This window comes from Macaca nemestrina, chromosome 6 (assembly GCF_043159975.1).
Source record: "Macaca nemestrina isolate mMacNem1 chromosome 6, mMacNem.hap1, whole genome shotgun sequence".
Classification (NCBI taxonomy): domain Eukaryota; kingdom Metazoa; phylum Chordata; class Mammalia; order Primates; family Cercopithecidae; genus Macaca; species Macaca nemestrina.
The window spans coordinates 6,122,331-6,143,655 of record NC_092130.1 but is presented as its reverse complement, the minus strand read 5'-3'; the positions used below and the strand labels follow the sequence as shown (position 1 = coordinate 6,143,655).

The following is a 21,325-nucleotide window of genomic DNA, read 5'->3' as shown; positions in this document are numbered from 1 at the left end:
AATCTCACAGTCAAAGTATTGATCAAAAGGAAACTGACACAGCCATTCATTCAGACATTAGGATTCCAACTATGTCAAGGTCAAAACTGGCAAGTACAAATCAATATACAAAATATGAAGAGATGTAAATGAATGATTAACACAAAATTTGGGATTTGAGTACCCCCTGGGTATTAAGAAGGGAGGAGAGTGGAGTTGGAGAGGGACAAGTTTAGATTGTTGATATACTGGCAATGTTCTGTGTTTAAACTGGGAGGTGGGGCACAAATATTATTATTTAAACAACACGTATTATATTCTGAAACATATGTATGTGATATGCCTCATAATTGTAAAGATGAAAATGAGCGAGTGTAGAGATACTACATGCAGTCACTTTCTTTGCTTTCTTCCGCAATATCCCATTGGACACACCAGCCACTTATTTTGATTCCAGTTCAACATAATTGGTTATTGTTTATGTCTCAAAAACATAAGGCGAAAATGTTTCTTCCAAAGGCCCGCGGCTGCTGCTCATTGCGGGCTGAGCCTTGGATCGTTGTTCATATGTCTTCCAAAATCGGTTTTAGGGCTTGCCACACTCCAGCTGTGATGCTGGTGCTGGCATCTCCATTCATAATTGACAAGGCAGAAAGTGAATTAAAAATTAATTCAAACTGCTTTGAAGGGAAATGGAGCTGATGTTCTGGGATGGCTGTTACCATTGCCTTGCATGTTCAATGCCCCTGTCTAGTTCTGGTTCAATTGTCTGGCTCACAGACCTCTCAGAGATCATGCCTGCTTGACTATCTTTTTTGTTTTTTTATGCTTGGAGGAGGATGGGGACAGAATTCCCACAAAACAACTATCTGATTACACTTACGGGTTGCTTATCTTCAGAATGCCTTAAGAAATGCCTTAGAAGCCAAGCATGACTCCCTAACACACACTGGAATGTCCAAACAGTCACGTTTCCCCCCAGATAGGTTATTCCCTCAAAGTGATGGTGTGTGCAAAATGACGCCATATGCTTCTGAAAGTAGAAGATCCCCTGATCCTTTCTTTCATCCCTCCTTCTTCCTTGCTCCCATCCAAGAGAGGAGGGTTAATAGGATCGCCTAGAGCCAAAGCAGCTTCACTAGAGTGTGAAAAGGTCATGCAAAGTCTCTCTTTCACTCAGCTGGAGGGCAAGCTGCCTAGTCCTGCCATCTTAGTTTCCCAAGAGAAACGAGAGAGTCACACACACACACACTGTCTCTCGGCGTTCATGCCTAAGCATCATGGCCATTGCCATGTTCCTATACCAAGAGTTTTATGAGATAATGTCAAGATTATAAAATCTAGTTAGCTTAGGGAGAAATACAGTTCCCTGCTTAGACCTTGAAGCTAGGCTTATATAGCCCAATCAGCTTTTCCAGGAGCCCAAACAATGTTAAAATGATGCTTCGATTTTCCTTTGCTAATGGTCTTATGAGAATCACTACACCTGCAACCCCATGGGAGGTGGAGAGATGGACCAGAAAGTATCCAGATGCACTTGAATTCATTATCATCACCCTCAATCTGAACTCAACCTAATAGTGAATGTAGACTATTCCAAATTATATTGAGAAAAAATACTCTATGTTCTGTTGGTAATTTAGTTCAAAGATGAAGGTGGTATGCTACAGTAAAAAGAGCAGTGTTCAACCCAGACATCCCTGAGTTCAAGTTTGGGCTCTTCTTCTACATGTGAGACCACACAGAAATCAATTCACCTCCATGGACTCAGTTTTAGTATGTTGTAAGTGAGAAAATGAGAGAACTTAGCTCAAAACGTTGTTAGGACTATTAAGTGAAATACAGTATGGAAACAGTGGAGCCCTCCGTAACTGGCTGCTGTTAATGTCACCATGAGGACTGGGACCAAAGTGAGAGATAGAATTGGTGCTGTGGCCAAGGGTATGCCTCAGCTTGTGGGATGAACAGTGAAGATGAGTGTCTGTGTTTCCAAGATGAGCACTCAGCAGGGGCCTGCCTACTGACCAACTTCCTGGGTGCTTGTTTTACTCTTCCAAGAAGAGCTAGTTTATAAACTCTATGCTGCATTGATCATAGATTCCTCTGAACCCTTTAACCTTTGGTTGTCCAAAAACCAATAACTTTGGAGAAAGGAAGACAGTTGAACTCATTCTTCTCAAACCTTTACATTATTCCCGGCTCATCTGTCTTCTTCTAGCAAAATGCTGCTTTTGGATGTGTCTGTATGATTGGAGGGAGAAATGGGGATTTTTGAGAGTATTTGCTTTGTTAAAATGAAGCATCTGGTTAAAGCAAAAATAAACATAGGCTCCAACTCTGGAAGAGGATATTTTTCCTTGAAAATTTTTTCTTTAATTAATTTTGTGATTATGAATGTTCATTATAGGAAAATAAAATTTAAAAATATAAAATAAAACAAATACATAAAAAATTAAGAAGGAGGAAAAAAGTAAAACACATATATTTCTACCACTCAACCATTATTAATATTTTGGCACACTCTTTCCAGATATTTTTGCTATCTTTCTCTCTATACTCCCATCCTTTGAGAAAAAAATAGGGATGCTTCTATGTAAGCCTTTTTGTACTTTTTAATTTTTTACTTAAAACGAACATTTTCCTACAAAAATAAATATAGATCCATATCATAATCATTCACAATGGCTGCAAAACAGCCCATTTTGTGGATGTATCATAATTTATTTAACTGGTCTGCTATTGTTACAAACTGTAATGGACTCTCGTTGGTTGTTTACTCAGAATTCACTTAAGTATTTTTCTAACAGTTGTCTAATTTTTATTCAGAAGACATGCCTTCTCCACATAGCACAGGGACTGTGGGGAGATCCTGCTGCACTCCCAGTTGCAGGGCAGCACCAATCAGCCCATTTCATCCCCCTGCACACATTCATTTCACTCCCATTGTGGTTGTCCCGTCACCTCAGTTGGTCCAATCAATTAGACTTATCTGTCTGTGACTCTTGCTTGGAATGACAGAACAGATGTTTCCCTTCTCCTTCTCATGGATGAAAGAACAGGTAGCCCTAGGAGATGCTGGCAACCGTTTTGCAATAACAAAGGGAAACAGGCTTAAAATGTCCTGTACTGTTGGATTCCCATGGCTGAAAACCATTGTTTCATCTCTTTTGTCCAGTTTTTTTTTTTTTTCAGTTGTTTCAACTAGGAGGTTAAATCTGCTCTCCATTGTTCCATTTTGATTGGAGGTGGAAATATGAAGCATCTAAATATGAAATAGAGTATAAAATTCTAATTGCTACTCCACAGGTCACAGGTCCTCTCATGTGACTGAGATAGAGGAGGGGCAAGGCACTGCAACCATCTCTGCAAGGCCACGCAGAATGGATGGTGGGTTAGTTCATCAAAGGAAGGGACTGCAGCAAGCAGCTCTGCCCGTTTTGCCATCTTCCTGGACTATCATGATGATTAATTGAGAATCTCTATGAATGACAACTGGTTTGGCATGGCTAGGTAATAAATGAATGTTTGTGATTATTATTGAAAAAGATAAGCAGACTGGAAAAAAATATATTGTGGTTGAAACTTGCAGAAATGGGTTGGAAAGTGGCTTTGAGACCATCCAGCTGGCTCAAGGGATAATAAATCTGATTACTTTGGTTGTTTGGGAGGTGTCACTCATTGGCTTGGGGAAATCATATGCCTTGGAAACTGGAAGAATCTGTTTTTGAGGGAAATATCTACCAAGAAAGATGCTCAATGCATTCATTCTCAGAGATCTGAAAGCAACATATAAGGGGAAGTTGAAAATATGGTAGATTTTCAACCTAGAGAAGAGAAGCCTAAATGGGGGAGACAAGACAGCTATTTGGCATGTCCACGGGGCCTTGGTGAAGAAAAAGGATTCTAGTTAGTTGCCTTACCCAAGATTATGCAGTTACTAAGTGGCAGATCTGGGACTAGAACCTCAGTGTTTCTGATTCCTAGTTTGATGCTGAGTGACCTTGGGAGCAAGTAGAATTATTCAACAACGAAACAGGGGTCTTCAAGAGATGGTGAGTTCTTTGTTTCTGGAAGTATTCAAGCAGCAGCTAAAGAATCATTGTATTTGTCTGTTCTCACATTGCTATAAATACCTAAGATTGGGTAATTTGTTAAGAAAAGAGGTTTAATTGGCTCATGGTTCTGCAGGCTATACCAGAAGCATAATGCTGGCATCTGCTTGGCTTCCGGGGAGGCCTCAGGAAACTTACAATCATGGCAGAAGGTGAAGTGGGGGCAGGCAAGTCACATGGCCAGAGCAGGAGCAAGAAAGAGAGGGGAAAGGTGCTACACACTTTTAAACAACCAGATCTTGCAAGAATTCCCCATCACAAGAACAGTGCCAGGGGGATGGTGCTAAACCATTGATGAGACATCTGCCCCCATGAGCCAATCACCTGCCACCAGGCCCCACCTAAAACCTGAGGATTACAATTTAACATGAGATTTGGGTGGGGACACAGATCCAAACCATATCAACCATACACTATGAATCTTGTAGAGAGGGTTCCTGCAATGGGCTGGATGACCTGTCCTGAGGTCATTTCTAATTCCAAGGGTCTAAAACTTTCTCCAAGGTTGAGTTCTCTACAGGACTCCTGGTTCTGTCTATAGCACAGTATGTGATGTGCTTTTAATTTTGAAAATACTAGAAGAAATATATCCAGCAGGAGCATACCAATTGTGCAATAAAATGAATCCATACATATTTTTATTGAATTTAGCTTCTCTGACTTCCAAATTACATTTCCTCCAGAATTTAATGGGGAATTAAAGTTACTAATTTCAGAAAAATTCTAGGCAGATGCCAAAAGTGATTCCATCACATCTTAAATAAAGACTAGGGAAGAAAGAGTTACTTTATTCTCTAGATATGGGAATAATTTTGAGGGTTTTTTGTTGTCAATGTTTTCTAGCCTTATTTGAGATTCTGTAAAGAATCCCTGGATTCATACAGGAAGCATGCAATTTATGGAGTCATTCCTTTCCATGGGAGATGTGGTAGGAAGACAATACATTTGTAAAGGTGTCTGTTTTGAGATTGTATAGACCTAGTCAAGTCTCAGTTATCCCATTTCCTGGCTAGGTAACCTTAAACAAAGCAGTGTCCTCTTTGAGCTTTATGTTTTCTCTTCTACTTGTTGGAGAGAATCCCTATGTCACAGGATATTATTATATTAAATGAGCTGACATATTAAAGTTCCTGCAACACAGTAGATTCCCTTTCTGAATTGCCCACCTGTTCCATCACTGCATTATGTGTAAACATTGAAAGCCCTTTAAGTGCACGCGCAGTGACTGGTTCATCTTTGTAACTACAGTACTTGGTACCATGCCTGACCCAGAGTGAGAACAGAGTGCCCTGTAGAGTAAGAATCCAGAAGAGAGAAGCCAAGTTTTAAAAAGCAGACCGAGGGTAATGTTGGGAAGAGAGCTAGTAGAGCCCTTTTATCTGTACATAAACAAAAATAACATATAAATAAAGATACAAGCTACATAAAATAGAGCATATCAAAGACATGCCACACATCTGAATTTGTTTACAATAAGCACTACTTACAATAAGCACCAGAATTCATTTCTAATTACCATTCTTTGCTCTCAAGCATGTTTTTAGTAACCATGATCCTTGAGGATTCAATGAAAGACTTATAAATACATTTTCACTTGCCAATAATTATTTCACATTCTGACTACAATGGAATGAAACTAGAAATCAATAGCAGAAGGAAAACTAGAAAATTCACAAACATCTGAAAGTTAAACAATACACTCTTGAACAACCAGTGAGTCAAAGAAGAAATAACAACAAAAAATTATTATATATCTTGAGACAAATGAAAATGAGGACGCAACATGCCAAAACTTATGGGATGGAGCAAAGGCAATCCTAAGAGGAAAAGCTTATTATGATAAATGCCTTCATTAAAAAGAAGGATCTCAAAGCAACAGCCTAACTTTATGCCTCAAAGAACTAAAAAAAGAACAACTAAACCCAAAGTTAGCAGAAGGGAGGAAATAATGAAGATCAGAGCACAAATAAATGAAATAGAGAGTAGAAAAACAATATAAAAAATCAGTGAAATTAAGAGTTGGTTTTAAAAAATTTTTTTAGGAGATGGAGTCTCACTCTGTTGCCCAGTATGGAGTATAGTCACACTATCATAGCTCACAGCAGCCTTGAACTCCTGGGCTCAGGTGATCCTCCCACCTCAGCCTTCCAAGTAGCTGGAACTACAGGCACACACCACCGTGCCTAGGTAATTTTAAAAAGTTTTTGTAGAGATGGGGTCTCACTTTGCTGTCCAGGCTAGTCTCAAACTTCTGGCTTCAAGCGATCCTCCCACTTTGGCCTCCCAAAGTACTGGGATAACAAGCATGAGCCACTGTGCCTGGCCCATTTTTTGTTTGTTTGTTTGTTGTTGTTTTCTTTTAGGAGCAACAAAATTGACAAACTCTTTGCTAGAATAAGAAAAAAAGAGAAGACTCAATTAAAGAGAGTCAGTGTTCTGTGAAAGGGTCATATATGCAAAGTGATCCCCAAATGCTACGGGAACCAAGAAACCAAAGAACAAGACAGACAAATCCAGTTTGTCAGTAATGAGTGTTTTATTGGAGAAACTTACAGATAGAAGTGTAGTCCTGGGTGACTGCAAAACAGATAGATGTCTGCATTGTTATTCCCCAGATCTAGGGCTTAAATGCCATGGGGAAAGGAGGTGCATGCTCCAGGGAGATAATTAAGGGCGACCCTTCAGAACAGGCACATATGCTACATGCATTATGACCTATAATTTGTGCTATAACATCAAGGTTCACATGTTTGTATTCTAGGGACAGTAAATAAAGTAGGACTCAGGAGGCGTCACATGACTGGGGCTAATCAGAAATCAACATGGTGGATTAGCATTCAAGATAGAATCACTGTTGTCTCCATAATCAGAAATGAAAAAGAAGACATTACAATTGATGCCACAGAAATACAAAGGATGATCAGAGACTACTTTTAACCATTATATGCCAATAAATTGGATAACCTAGAAAAAAATTGATAAATTCCTGAAACTTACAGCCTAACAAGACTGAATCATGAAGAACTATAAAATCTGAACAGAGAAATCAGTAATCAAAAGCTTCCCAACAAGAATAGCCTAGGACCAGACTTAACTGGAGAATTTTAAAAATAGTTAATATCAATTCTTCTCAAACTTTTCCAAAAACTTGAAGGAAAGGGAACACTTCCAAACTCATTTTATGAAGCCAGCATTACTCTGCTACCAATGCCAGACAAAGATCTATAAGAAAGAAAACTACAAGAATTACAACAAAACAACAACAACAACAACAACAACAACAACAACAACAAAACTACAGCCCAGTATCCCTGACGAATATTGATGTAAAAATCCTCAACAAAATACTAGAAAACTAAGTTCAACAGTACATTAAAAGGACAATACATCACAGTCAAGGGGGATTTGTCCTGGGATGTGAGGATGGTTCAGCATGTGAAAATCATATATAATACAACACACTAACAGAATAAAGGATAAAAATCACATGGTCACATCAGTTGAAGCAGAAAAAGCATTTGACAACATTTAAAGCACTGTTATGATAAAAACTCTCAACAAACTAGCGATAGAAGGAAATTACCTCAACATAATAAAGGCTATATATGAGAAGCCCACAGTGAACACCACATTTAGTGGTAAAAAAAAAAAAACTGGAAGCTTTTCTTTAAGATTAAGAACAAGGTGAGGATGTCCACTCTTGCCACTCAGGAAATTACTGGCTTCTAGCTGGAGCAATTAGGCAAGAAAAAGATGTAAAGTCATCAAAATTAGAACGAAAAAATTAAAAACATTTTCGTTCATAGATGACAAAATCTTATATGTGGAAAACCCTAAAGATTACAAACAAAAGAATGCCGTTAGAATAAACAAAATCAGTGAACTTGCAGGAGGAAGAAAATCATAAAAATTTGTTGCATTTTTGTATACTAGTAATGAACAATCTGAAAAGAAAGTTAAGAAAACAATCCCATTTAAAATAGCTTTTAAAAAGTAAAATACTTAAGAGTAAACTTAATTAAAGAGATGAAATATTTTTTCACTGAAAACTACAACACATTACTGAAATAAATTAAAGAAGACACAACTAGATAAAAAGACACCCTATGTTCATGAATTGTAATGGTTAATATTGTTAAAATGCCCATACTACTCAAAATGATCTACAGCTTCAATGCAACCCCTATCAAAATTCCAATGGCATTTTTTGAAGAAATAGAAGAACCAATCCTAAATTGTATATGGAATCTCAAAAGATAATGAATAGCTAAAACAATCCTGAGAAAGAAGAACAAAGCTAGAGGCTTCACACTTCCTAATTTCAAAACATGTTACAAAACTACAGTAATAGGAAGAGTATGGTACTGGTGTAAAGACAGACATGTAAACCAATAGACTTAAATAGAACTCAGAAATAAACCCTTGTGTTTCTGATCAAATGATCTTCAAAATGGGTGCCAACATAGACCAATAAAATAGAATAGAGAGCCCAGAAATAAAGCTGCACATCTGCAACTGATCTTTGACAAAGTCAACAAAACTAAGCAATAGGGAAAGTACTCCCTATTCAACTAATAGTGTTGGTATAACTGGCTAGCCATATGCAGAGAAATAAAACCGGACCCCTTTCTTACAGCATATACAAAAATCAACTCAAGATGGATTAAAGATTTAAATGTAAAACCTAAAACTATAAAAACCCTGGAAGATAATCTAGGAAATACCATTCTGGATGCAAGCCCTGGCAAAGATTTCATGATGAAGATGCCAAAAGCAATTGCAACAAAAACGAAGATTGGCAATGGGACCTAATTAAACTAAAGAGGTTTTGCACAACAAAAGAAACCATCAACAGAATAAAAATATAACGTACAGAATGGGAGAAAATATCTGCAAACTATGCATCTGACAAAGGTCTAATATCCAGACTAGATAACAGATAGTGAGATTGAAACAGTAATAAAAAAAACTCTCCAACAAAAAAAGTCCATGACCAGATGGATTCACAGCTGAATTTTATCAGGTATTCAAAGAAAAATTAGTACTAATCTTACTGAAACTATTCCAAAAGATAAAGAAAAAGGGAATCCTCCCTAAATCATTCTATGACGCCAGTATCACCTTAATACCAAAACCAGGAAAGGACATAACAAAAAAGAAAACTACAGACTGATATCCCCATTGAACATAGATGCAAAAATCCTCAACAAAATACTAGCTAGCCAAATCCAGTAGCATATCAACAAGATAATACACCATGATCCAGTGGGTTTCATACCAGGGATGCAGGGATGGTTTAACACGCACAAATCAATAAGTGTGATACATCACACAAACAGAATTAAAAGCAAAAATTACATAATTATTTTAATAGGTCCAAAAATGCATTTGACAAAATCCAGCATCTTTTTATGATAAGAACCCTTAGCAAAATTGATATAGAAGGGACATACCTCAAGGTAATAAAAACCACTTATGACAAACTCACGGCCAGCATTATGCTGAACAGTTGAAAGCATTCCTCTTGAGAACTGGAACAAGACAAGGATGTCCACTTTCACCACTTCTATTTAATATAGTACTGAAAGTCCTAACCAGAGCAATCGGACAAGAGAAAGAAATAAAGGGCAATAAATTAGCAAAGAGAAAGTCAAACTGTCACTGTTTGCCAATTATATGATTGTTTACATAGAAAACCTAAAGACTCATCCAAAAAGCTCCTAGATCTGATAAATGAATTCAGTAAAGTTTCATGATACAAAATCAATGTACACAAAACAGTAACACTGCTATACACCACCAACAACCAAGCTCAGAATCAAATCAAGAACTCAATATCTTTTTACAACAGCTGCAAAAAATAAAATAAAATAAAATAAAATAAAATAAAATAAAATACTTAGGAATATACTTAATCGAGGAGGTGAAAGATCTCTATAGGGAAAACTACAAAACACTGCTGAAAGAAATCAGATGACACAAATAGAAATACATCCCATACTCATGGATGGGTAGAATCAATATTGTGAAAATGACCATACTGCCAAAAGCAATCTAAAAATTCAAGGCAAGACCCATCAAAATACTATCATATTCTTCTTAGAACTAGAAAAAAAATTCTAAAATTCATATAGAACCAAAAAAGAGCCCACATAGCCAAAACATGACTAAGCAAAAAGAACAAATCTGGGGGCATCACATTACATGACTTCAAACTATACTATAAGGCTATAGTTACCAAAACAGCATGATACTGGTGTAAAAATAGGCACATAGACGAATTGAATAGAATACAGAACCCAGAAATAAAGCCAAATACTTACAGCCAACTGATCTTTGACAAAGCAAACAAAAACATAAAATGGGGAAAGGACACCTTATTCAACAAATGTTGCTGGGATAATTGGCAAGTCACATGTAGAAGAATGAATCCTCACCTCTCATCTTATACAAAAATCAACTTAAGATGAATCAAAGACTTAAATCTAAGCCACAAAACCATAAAAATTATACACGATAACATCGGAAAAACTCTTCTAGACATTGGCTTAGGCAAGGAGTTCATGACTAATAATGCAAAAACAAATGCAACAAAAACAAAGATAAATAAATGAGACCTAATTAAACTAAAAAAGCTCTGCACAGCAAAGGAAGTAACCAGCAGAGTAAACAGACAACCCACAGAGTGGGAGAAAATATTCACAAACTATGCATTCAACAAAGGACTAATATCCAGAATACAAGGAACTCAAACAAATCAGCAAGAAGAAAATAAAGAATCCCATCAAAAAATAAGCTAAGGACATGAATAGGCAATTCTTAAAAGAAGGTAGACAGATGGCTAACAAACATATGAAAAAATGTTAAACATCACTAATTATCAGGGAAATGCAAATCAATACCACAATGAGATACCACCTCACTCCTGCAAGAAGGCCATAATTTAAAAATAAAAAAATAACAGATGTTGGCATGGATGTGGTGAAAATGGAACAGTTTTACAATGCTTGTGAGAATGTAGTAAGAATGTAAACTAGTACAACCACTATGGAAAGCAGTATGAAGATTCCTTAAATACCTAATAGTAGAACTACCATTTGTTCCAGCAATCCCACTACTGGGTTATCTACCTAGAGGAACAGAAGTCATTATACAAAAAAGATACTTGTACACCCATGTTTATAGCAGCACAGTTCACAATTGAAAATCGTGAGATATATAGGTAGATAGATAGATAGATAGATAGATAGATAGATAGATAGATAGTTACCATCATATATATATGAGGGAATACTACTCAGCCATACAAAGGAATGAATTAACAGCATTTGCAGTGACCTGGATGAGATTGGAGACTATTATTCTAAGTGGAGTAACTCAGGAATGGAAAACCAAACATTGTATGTTCTCACTGATATGTGAAAGCTAAGCATTAAGGATGCAAAGGCATGCGAATGATACAATGGACTTTGGGGTCCCAAATCTCACTAATCACCACTAAAGAACTTACTCAGGTAACCAAATACCACCTGTACCTCAATAACTCATGGAAAAATAATAATAATAAAATTAAACATTAAACATTAAATTTAAAAATACTAGCAAGCAAAATACAAACAACCCCATTAAAAAGTGGGCAAATGACATGAACAACATGAACACTTTTCAAAAGAAGAAATACACATGCCCAACAAGCATATAAAAAATTCTCAACAACATTAATTATTGGAGAAATGCACTTCAAAACCACAATGAGATATCATCTCACATACGTCAGAATTGCTATTACTAAAAGGTCAAAACATAAATGCTGGGGAGGTTGTGGAGAAAAGGAATCACTTATACACTGCTGGTGGGAATGTAAATTAGTTCAGCTGTTGTGGAAAGCAGTTTGGCAATTTCTCAAAGAACTTAAAGCAGAACTATCATTCAACCCAGCAATCCCACAATTGAGTATATACCCAAAGGAATATAAACAATTCTACCATAAAGACACACACATGAGTATGTTCATCAAAATGCTATTCACAATAGCAAAGACATAGAGTCGATCTAAATGCCCGTCAATGGAAGACTGATAAAGAAAATGTGGTACATATACACCATGGAATATTATGCAGCCATAAAAAATAACAACATCATTTCTTTTGCAGCAACATGGATGGAGCTGGAGGCCATTAGGCAAACTAATGCAGGAACAGAAAACCAAATACCGTATGGTCTTACTTATAAATGGGAATTAAACATTGAGTACACATGAACACAAAGAAGGAAACAACAGACACCAGGGCCTACTTGAGGGTGGAAGATAAGGAGGAGGGTCAGGATTAAAAAACTACCTACTGGATACTGTGTTTATTACCTGGGTGACAAAATAATCTGTGCACCAAACGCCGATGACACATAATTTTCCTGCATAACAAACCTGCACATGTACCCCTGAACCTAAAATAAAAGTTGAAAAAAAAAGAAGGGTGCCAAGGCTACACAACAGGGGAAAGGATCATTTCTTCAACAAATGGTATTGGGTGTTGGGAAAACTGGACATCCACATTCAAGGAAAAAAAACTTATTCCATACCATATATAAAAATTAACTCAAAATGGGTTAAAGACCTAAACATAAGACAAACATAAAACCTGAAACTATAACATTCTTAGAACAAACACAGGGGAAAAGCTTTATGGCATTGGGTTTGAAAAAAGATTTTTAGATATTATATCAAAAGCACAGGCAAAGAAAGCAAAAATAAACATAGGGGATGACATCAAGCTTAAAAGCTTCTTTGCAGGAAAAAAAAATCAAGACTGAAAAGGCAAACTACATATGGGAGAAAATATTTGCAAACCGTTTGTCTGATAAGGGGTTAATATTCAGAATATGTAAAGAACTCCTACAACTCAACAATGAAAAAACAGCCTGATTTCGAAATGGGTGAAAAACTTGAACAGACATTTCTCCAAAGAAGATATACAAATGGCCAACAAGCACATGAAGAGATGATCAGTATCACTAATCATTAGAGAAATGCACATCAAAACCATGATGAGATATCACTTCACATGTATTAGAATGGTCTCTATCAAAAAAAAAAAGAAAAAAGAAAAAGAAAAAGAAAAAACAGAAAATAGCAAGTGTTGGTGAGACTGGAAAAAATTGGAAACTTTGTGCATTGTAGGTGGGACTGTAAAATGGTGCAGCCTCTGTGGAAAACAGTATGAAAATTTGTCAAAAATTTTAAAATAGAACTGCCAGATGATCCAGCAATCCCACTTCTGGGTATGTGTCTTTCTTATTCCATTTTCTACTGCTAAAACCAAATACCTGAAACTAGGTAGTTTAAAAAGAAAATAATTGTCTTTCTCACAGTTCTGAAGGATGGAAGTCCAAGAGCATGGTGTTGATGTCTGACAAGGGCCTTCTTGCTACATCATCCAATGGCAAAAGGTGAAAGGGTAAGCAAGTACAGAAAGAGGATGAGGGGTGAGCTGCATCTTTTTATCAGGAACCCACTCCCACAATAATAGCATTAATCCATTTTAAGGGTGGAACTCTCATGACCTAATCACCTCTTAAAGGTTCCACTTTTTAATATTGTTACAATGGCAATTAAATTTCAACATGAGTGTTAGGACATCCAAACCATAGTGGTATCCAAAAGGATTAAAAACTGGATTTTGAAGAGATTTTTGCACACCAGTATTTATAGCAGCATCATTCACGATAGCCAAAAAGTGGAAGCACCCTAAAATGTGCCTCAATGGATAAATGGATAAAGAGAATGTAGCATACACAATGGAATACTATTCAGTGTTTAAAAAAAGAAGGAAATCTTGTCAGATGTTATGATAAACCTGGAGGGCATTAGGTCCAGTGAAATGAGCCAGTCATAAAAGGACAAATACAGCACTGTTTCATTTACGTGAGGAGTCTAAAGTAGTCAGACTCATAGGAATGGAAAGTAGAATGGTGTTTGCCAGGGGCTGGGGGAGGGAGAGTTGCCTAATGGGTCTAAGGTAGAATTGAGGACTCTGGGGATCTGTTGCACAACAGTGTGCATGTGGTTGACAATATTCTACTGTTCATTTGGAAATTGTTAGAAGGGTAAATTTTGTGTTATGTGTTTTTACGGCACAATAAAAAATGAAAAATAAATTTCATCTTCTGAGTGTTTGCTCTATTATCCATCCTGCAAAACTCCACCAAGAGTATCTGTAGTTTTTATTTTCCATTTTTTATATCCCTTTTATTCACACTTTTATTCCTCACTTAGTTTTCAAGCCCTTTTCGGTGATGAGAAGAATACCAGGTCCTGGGGGAATGGAAAGTTGGATGAGATACTGTTCCAGATGTCAGGAGCTCACGGTTCTATGACAGCGACAGTCAGGTAAAAAAACAAAGCTCCCAACTGGGGTGGGGCTGGGAGTCTTGCCAAAGAGCCAGGAGTTGCCACACAGTAGGATTCTCAATAAGCAATTGTCAATAAATAGAGAATGGAAGGTTGGGCGAAGTATCACCACCTTGTTTTTTCCTTTTCACAGAAAGAAACAAAACAAAACCCCACTGGCTATGATTATGACTGTAATTATTGTAATCATTATTTTGCTTTCTACCATGGCATAGTTCAACCACGATAGTAAATAGGCTTCTATGGAGAAAAGAGATGAAGGGGGAATTTTTCACTCTCTCATTAAGTTTCCTTCTCAAAGGGAGGCGCCAGTGGAAAATGATGACAGAAAACACGGCCATGAATAATTTACTCTGCCTAATTTCACACAATTTTGTTTTCTTTATGAGTTAGTAATTAGAATATGCAGGTTTTTCCAGGGACAGAAAATGGCTCTTTAAAGTCAGGTAAAAAGAAGTTACATATTATTATTGGTTTAAAAAATTATAAACAAAAAAGATAAGACAAGCTCCTTCAGGAGCTATCTTGTCTTCCCTGGGTCTCTGGAAGCATCTTAGGGCTGCAGCTTTCACAGAGAGGAAGGCTTTTGCGTTGAAACCCTGTGGATACCAGCACAGTGGTCTCTGTGCAAGCCAAAATGTCAGTGCTTCTGTGAAGTTCAGGCACTCTGCAAGATTTTAAATCAATGCTAGCTTGAATGCTCAAGATATTTGAGTGACGTAAGGGGTGGTGGGCACCATGACTTGGATATAGCTGCATAAACATAATTACCAAGCCTGGCTGTCTGTATGCCAAGGATGCCAGGTAACATCCTGGCCACCCACAATTAGGTTCTGCCTTCTTTGTTGGGAGGACATCTTGAGTGGTGTCTGGACAGAAAAGGGGGCCAGGGAGACCTCACAAATCAGTACCTGTTGCAGGTCCCTCATCTGTAAAATAGGAACACAAACAGCACCTACCTCATAGGGTTGCAGAGAGGACTGGGTTGAGATGATGAATGTCAAGTGCATGGTTTTCCGTCATAGGAAGTGCCAACTATGATATTCTTATGATTAATGGTGGAGGTCCTATTAATATTGCATTATTGGGAGACACAGTAAGATGAAAATATCACAGGCCATTGTGCTAGTCATTCTCTGCATGTCCCCACCTCAAATCTTCTCCCCAGTCTGCTCTGAGCCCACATCATCTATGGGCTATGTCATCTGGCTCCCTGGTCTTGCAACATCCTGGGGGTTCAGACAATGGGAGGCTCTGGCAGGGACAATGGGAGGTCTGGTCCTAGAGCAGGAGGAAAGAGAGGTGGGGCGTCTATCTCCCTCCTCACTTGCTTCCTGTCTTACCTCTGTTTGGCTGTTTCTACTGTTGTAGGTCCTGTCACACAACACCTTTGTGTCCAAAGCTGTCTCCAGGTCCTGGGAACATGCTTCCATTCTCTTGCCCCTTTGGGCCTGAAAGGATACAGGTCAGAGGAACGGGATCTGCCCATGGGTCCTATTGACCCTGCCCACACCTCTGTAAATAGCCTCTTCATTAGCCTCCCCTCAGGTAAACCCTTTGAGTTTTCACTTAGAGCTTGCCGGGATACTGAGTAATCAGTTAAACATTTTTGTAAGTTTCTAAAATGAGCAAAGAAGCATGCAGAGTGTACATAATTTCCTTTTAAAACAAGCTTATGAGAAAAGGTTTATTAATGTCATTTTGGAGACAAGGTAAGAGTGATTCAGAGAGCTTTAAAGTAATCAGCCCAAGACCTCACAGAGAGTAAGAAGCAGAGCCAGAGCTGAAAGCCAGGCCTGCCTGCCTCCAACTCCAGTCTCTGAGTGGAATCTGTTGTAGCCTCTGATACAGAGGGGAAATGGACAGGGTGGAGAAGTGGGAGCCCCACAAAAAACCTCAAAGCCTCTGATGTGTAGGTGTGGGAAGAAGCTGCATATTGCAGAGCAATAATGCTGCCATGGAATTTTTGAGTAGTGGTGACAGATAGTCACTGAAGTTAGAAAAGAAAGAGAAAGAAAAAAAAAAGCAGAGGATGAGAAAGAGAGAGAGAGAACAGGTGTGTGTGTGTAAGCGACCACATTTATTTTTAACTTGTGGGCTCATGGCACTCGGCCTGCAGCACAATCTCTGTTGCATGCCCTGAGACTCCAGCTAGGCTCTTTGGACAATGCCACAAACATCTGGCTGCTGAAAACCTGGCCCTTTTGGAGACTGTGAGACCACTGCTGGATTATTTGAAAGAAACCATAGCTCTGATAAAAATTCCTGTGGCAGATACTCTTTTGGCGTTTTCCCAATCTTACTCAAAACCTGCCCAGACTCCACAGAAAGGCTCATGATCTCCAGGTGGCTCTTGGTAATTAAAAAGGTATGCTAGATCATCCAGGACCTGTCTGCAAATAACGCTGTACCTGGGGGCCAAGTCCAATTGCTCTTCAAGGAGCTTTTGCTTATCAGATTAGAGGCAAATATACTTCTGGGAAGGGGAAGTTAAATAGTCAGGAACATTGAAAATGCTAATGCTTTTGACCCAAAATCATCCTCTCACTTCTGTGGCTTTAAGAAGACTGCCATAAACCCATAGTCAGGCTTTCCATAAAAAAGGAAGAACAGTCTCCAACTGTCACTTAACTGTCATCTAAAACTTGTATTCGCAAGACCACCTTCACTGTCTATTTTTAACGTGTGGCCATTATCTATGCAGAAGAAGCAGATGATGGTTCAAATGGATCAGCCACAGCCTGTTCATCCATCCATCCATCCATCCATCCATCCATCCATCCATCCATCCATCCACCAATCCTCTGTAACCACTCCGCATTCAAAAAGTTTATTCACCTATTTGTCCATTCATCCACCTATTAATCTATAAATCAACTCATAAACTTATTAATTCATAATACACTCATTGATCGAAAAATTCATTCATCATCTATCAATTTGCCTACTCATCTATCAACTCATTCACTTATAAATGAATACAGACACTCATTGATTGAAAAATTCATCCAACCATCCATCCATCCATCCATCCATCCATCCATCCATCCATCCGTCCATCCTTCCACTCATCTATCAATCAACTTGTTCATTTCCAAGAACATACATATAATCGTTGATTTAAAAATCAACCAATGAATCCATTAATCCACCCATCCACTCATTTATCCATCCATTCATCCACCTACTTATCATCAATCAACTAATTTACTTATAAATATACATACACACTCAATGATTGAAAAATATATCCATCCATCCATCTTTCCACCCACCACTCACCTACTTATTCACCAACTATACATCCATCCATTTGAATAAACACTCATTTGCTCTTATATTTGGCTAACATTCACTAAGAACCAATAGTAATGATAACACTTTGTTTAGCTTTTAAGGTATGCCAGGTAGTGCACTAAGTGCTTTAACAGGGATTACCTCATTTCGTTATCAAAACAAGACCACATTAAGGTAGATACTGTTATTATCATATCTGCTTCAGAGATAAGAAATCTGAGTTTCAGAGATCGAATTACTTCTCCCAAGGTGGCACAGCTAGTAAATGACAAAGTTCATGTCCTTCTTCATTCTGTTGGGGGCAGGTCCAGGGCTGCACGTGGAAAACATGAAAGAACACCAATGAAGACATGCGCTTGAGGTGCTGCCAGACCCTGGGGCTGACAGACACATTGAAAAGAAAATTCAAAGGCAAAATCCTAGTGCCTGTTTTTGACCACTGGGGACCTGACTTCAGAAAAGTTGACTTTCCCAAACTCACATAGGTAAGGAGGGGCAAAGCTGAAATTCAAATTTGGGACTGCCTTATTCCAATGCCACTTTTCCAATAAACTACTATTGCCTAATCTTCAACTATTTGGATAAGACCTTTACAATTTTCACCACTTCTTATAGCTCCGATTACTATTATTCATTTAATATTTTTATTAATCTCAAAAACTTAACCCTGATCAACATAATCTGTGAGGTTGCATTTTAAGATGCCAATTACCTAGTTTTTCCTAGTACACATTGTATTTGTTTGTTAGGGCTCCCATCATAAAACACTACAGATTGGGTGACTTAAACAACAAAAATTTGTTTTCTCACCTTTTGGGAGGCTGGAAGTCCAAGATCAAGGTGCTGGCAGGGTTGGCTTCTGGCAAGGTCTTTCTCCTTGGCTTATCATGGCCACCTTCTTGCCGTGAGCTCACCTGACTTTTTTTTTCCCCATGCATGCACTGCCAGTGTCTCTTCCTCCTCTTATGAAAACCCCAGTCCTAGTGGATCGAAGCCATACCCTTGTGACCTCATTTAACCTTAATTGCATTCTTAAAGGTTCTATTTCCTGTACACCATCACACTGAGGGCTAGGGCTTCAACATATAAATTTTGGGGGCACAGAATTCAGTCCATGGCACACATTAAAGTAAGTTCAAGCCTAAAAACACTCACCCAGCTGCCCTGTAAAATCATTCGGCACATCACCATACTCAGGGGAATGCTGCACTCCCAATGTTGCCATTCATAAAACGGTGGTGAAGCAGCTGGTGGAAATGCTTTGTGGATACAGACACAAGCTCAGATGGAGGGAAGGAGTCACGCTACAGAGGAACAAGAGACCTCAGGATAGTAGTGAAGCTTTAATTGCTGAGTTGCTCCCCAGGGATGCTGATAAGAGGAAGAAGATGGAGCAAAACAGGTGTCTGGATAGATGAGACCCAAGAAAGGAGCCATATTTGGCTCTGTCAGAAATGTACTCATTTGCTACAAAATAGACCCAGCCTAGCTGGAACTGGGCTCTGCTTATTGCAAAAGTAATGTATGGGCTGTGCTGTGACCCTCTGTTTTGCTTGCAGTGGTTGCCTCTATGCTGTGACTTCTTTGCTAGGACCTATCTGGGGCACATACTTGCTGTACTCACTATGACATCTTCCCTGTACTCCCTCCCTTCATGGCAACTTGAACATGAGTCATTGAGAGGCTGTGTACTGCAGTTTGGGGTCTTCTCAGATATTTCACTTGTGCCTCTGATGCTTAAATGAAAGTCTGAGTGTTCATCCGATTTCTCAGAGCACAAGAAGGTAGTCAGAAGGGTTGGGGCCAGCACAGGAGGCTATCAGTGAAAAGAAGGGGGGATACTCCATGGTCACTAATGAGACCATGATCCCAAGTCCCCACTGGTGGTGTGTCGTGCACCTGGCTGGGGATTGGTTTGTGCGGGGATCTCAAATGCAGGTGACAGTGGGGACCACGCCGCTAATGCGATTGAAAGAGGAAAGTCAGATGAGGCGGGGTGAAGAGAAAGTGCCCCATCTGAATGAGATGTCTACACAGCTCCAGGAAAACACGTGGACTGTAGTAGAAGGTGGGCCACTCTGGACTTAACTTTCTAATTTTTCAAGAGAGATCAGGAATTTGCATTTTTCTTTGACAGCTCAAAGTTTAAAATACAGGCAATTACATTTTTTAAATGTGAAAACATAGTGACCCCCAAATAATACAGCTATGGGTCATATCTGGTCCTCAGGGGCAATTCTTATTCTCTGAAATACTTCTCAGGATGACTGATCCTGGCCTCTGGCTCTATCCCTAATGCTCCACTGTGCACTGACCCACCTATTTGTTTTTCCTACCAGACTGGGGATTGGGGTTCTCTAGAGAAACAGAACCAGTAAGATAAATGTAGATTGAAGCAGATATGTAATAGGCAACTCACTGGGGGAATTGGCTCACATGGTTATGGAGGCTGCGATATGGCATCTTCAAGCCAGAGCACCAGGGAAGCCAGCAGCATGGCTCAGCCCAAGTCCCAAGGCTGAGAGACAGGGCAGCTGATGGTGTCACTCACAGTCTGAGACCTGAGAAACTGAGGGACACCAGTGCACCTCTCAGAGTCTAAAGGCTGGAGAACCTAGATCTCTGATGTCCAAGGTAGGAGAAGGATATTCCAGGCTCAGAAGGGAGAAAGCACGTGTTCTCCTTTTTTCCAGGCTTTTTGTTCTATCTAGGCCCTCAGCTGATTGGACGATGTTTACTGTGTTGACAGTGGATCTTCCTTACTCGTTCCATGGATACAAATGCCAATCTATTTCAGGAACCCTCACAGACACACCCAGAAATTGTGCTTTTCTAGCTATCTGGGCATCCCTTAATCCAGTCAAGTTGATACCCGGAATGAACCATCACAGAAAGAATCCTAAGAGCTGGGACTGGGTCTCTGCCCTCTCTGAATTCAAAGTTCTGATCTAGGGTCAGGCCCGAAGTGGACACCAAGTGAACTCTCAGGCACTTAACTGGAGTAAAGATAAACCAGTGCTTCGATGCAGAAGTACTGAGTCCTCTCAGCTCTTGTTGGCTCTGGGAGGTTCCCAGCCAGTCCTCGCTTGGCCTATGACTGGGTCTGCCAATCAGGAGAGTAGCACAAGGACTTCTATACTTTCCTGACTGGCTCATGCCAGCTTAGCTCACTGTGATGGTTAATACTGAGTGTCAACTTGACTGGATTGAAGGATGCAAAGTATTGATCCTGGGACGGTCTATAAGGGTGTTGCCAAAGGAGATTAACATTTGAGTCAGTGGGCTGGGAAAGGCAGACCCACCCTTAATCTGGGTGGGCACCATCTAATCAGCTGCCAGCGTGGCTAGAATATAAAACAGGCAGAAAAAAATGTGAAAAGTCTAGACTGGCCTAGCCTCCCAGCCTACATCTTTCTCCCATGCTGGACCCCTTCGGGCCCTTGAACATTGGCCTCTAAGTTCTTCAGTTTTGGGACTCGGACTGGCTTTCCTTGTTCCTCAGCTTGCAGACGGCCTGTTGTGGGACCTT

The 21,325-nt window shown here is 39.1% G+C and overlaps 1 long non-coding RNA gene across 1 annotated transcript in view; it reads left to right on the top strand.

Moving 5' to 3' along the window:
* Positions 1-18,309, top strand: part of LOC105480905 (uncharacterized) — a 64,898-nt gene extending 46,589 nt beyond the window's left edge. The window contains exons 2-4 of the long non-coding RNA XR_986661.2: positions 13,461-13,546; positions 14,365-14,478; positions 18,102-18,309. This is a non-coding gene — a long non-coding RNA (uncharacterized lncRNA). The remainder of the gene's footprint in view (positions 1-13,460; positions 13,547-14,364; positions 14,479-18,101) is intronic.
* Positions 18,310-21,325: the final 3,016 nt, after the last annotated feature.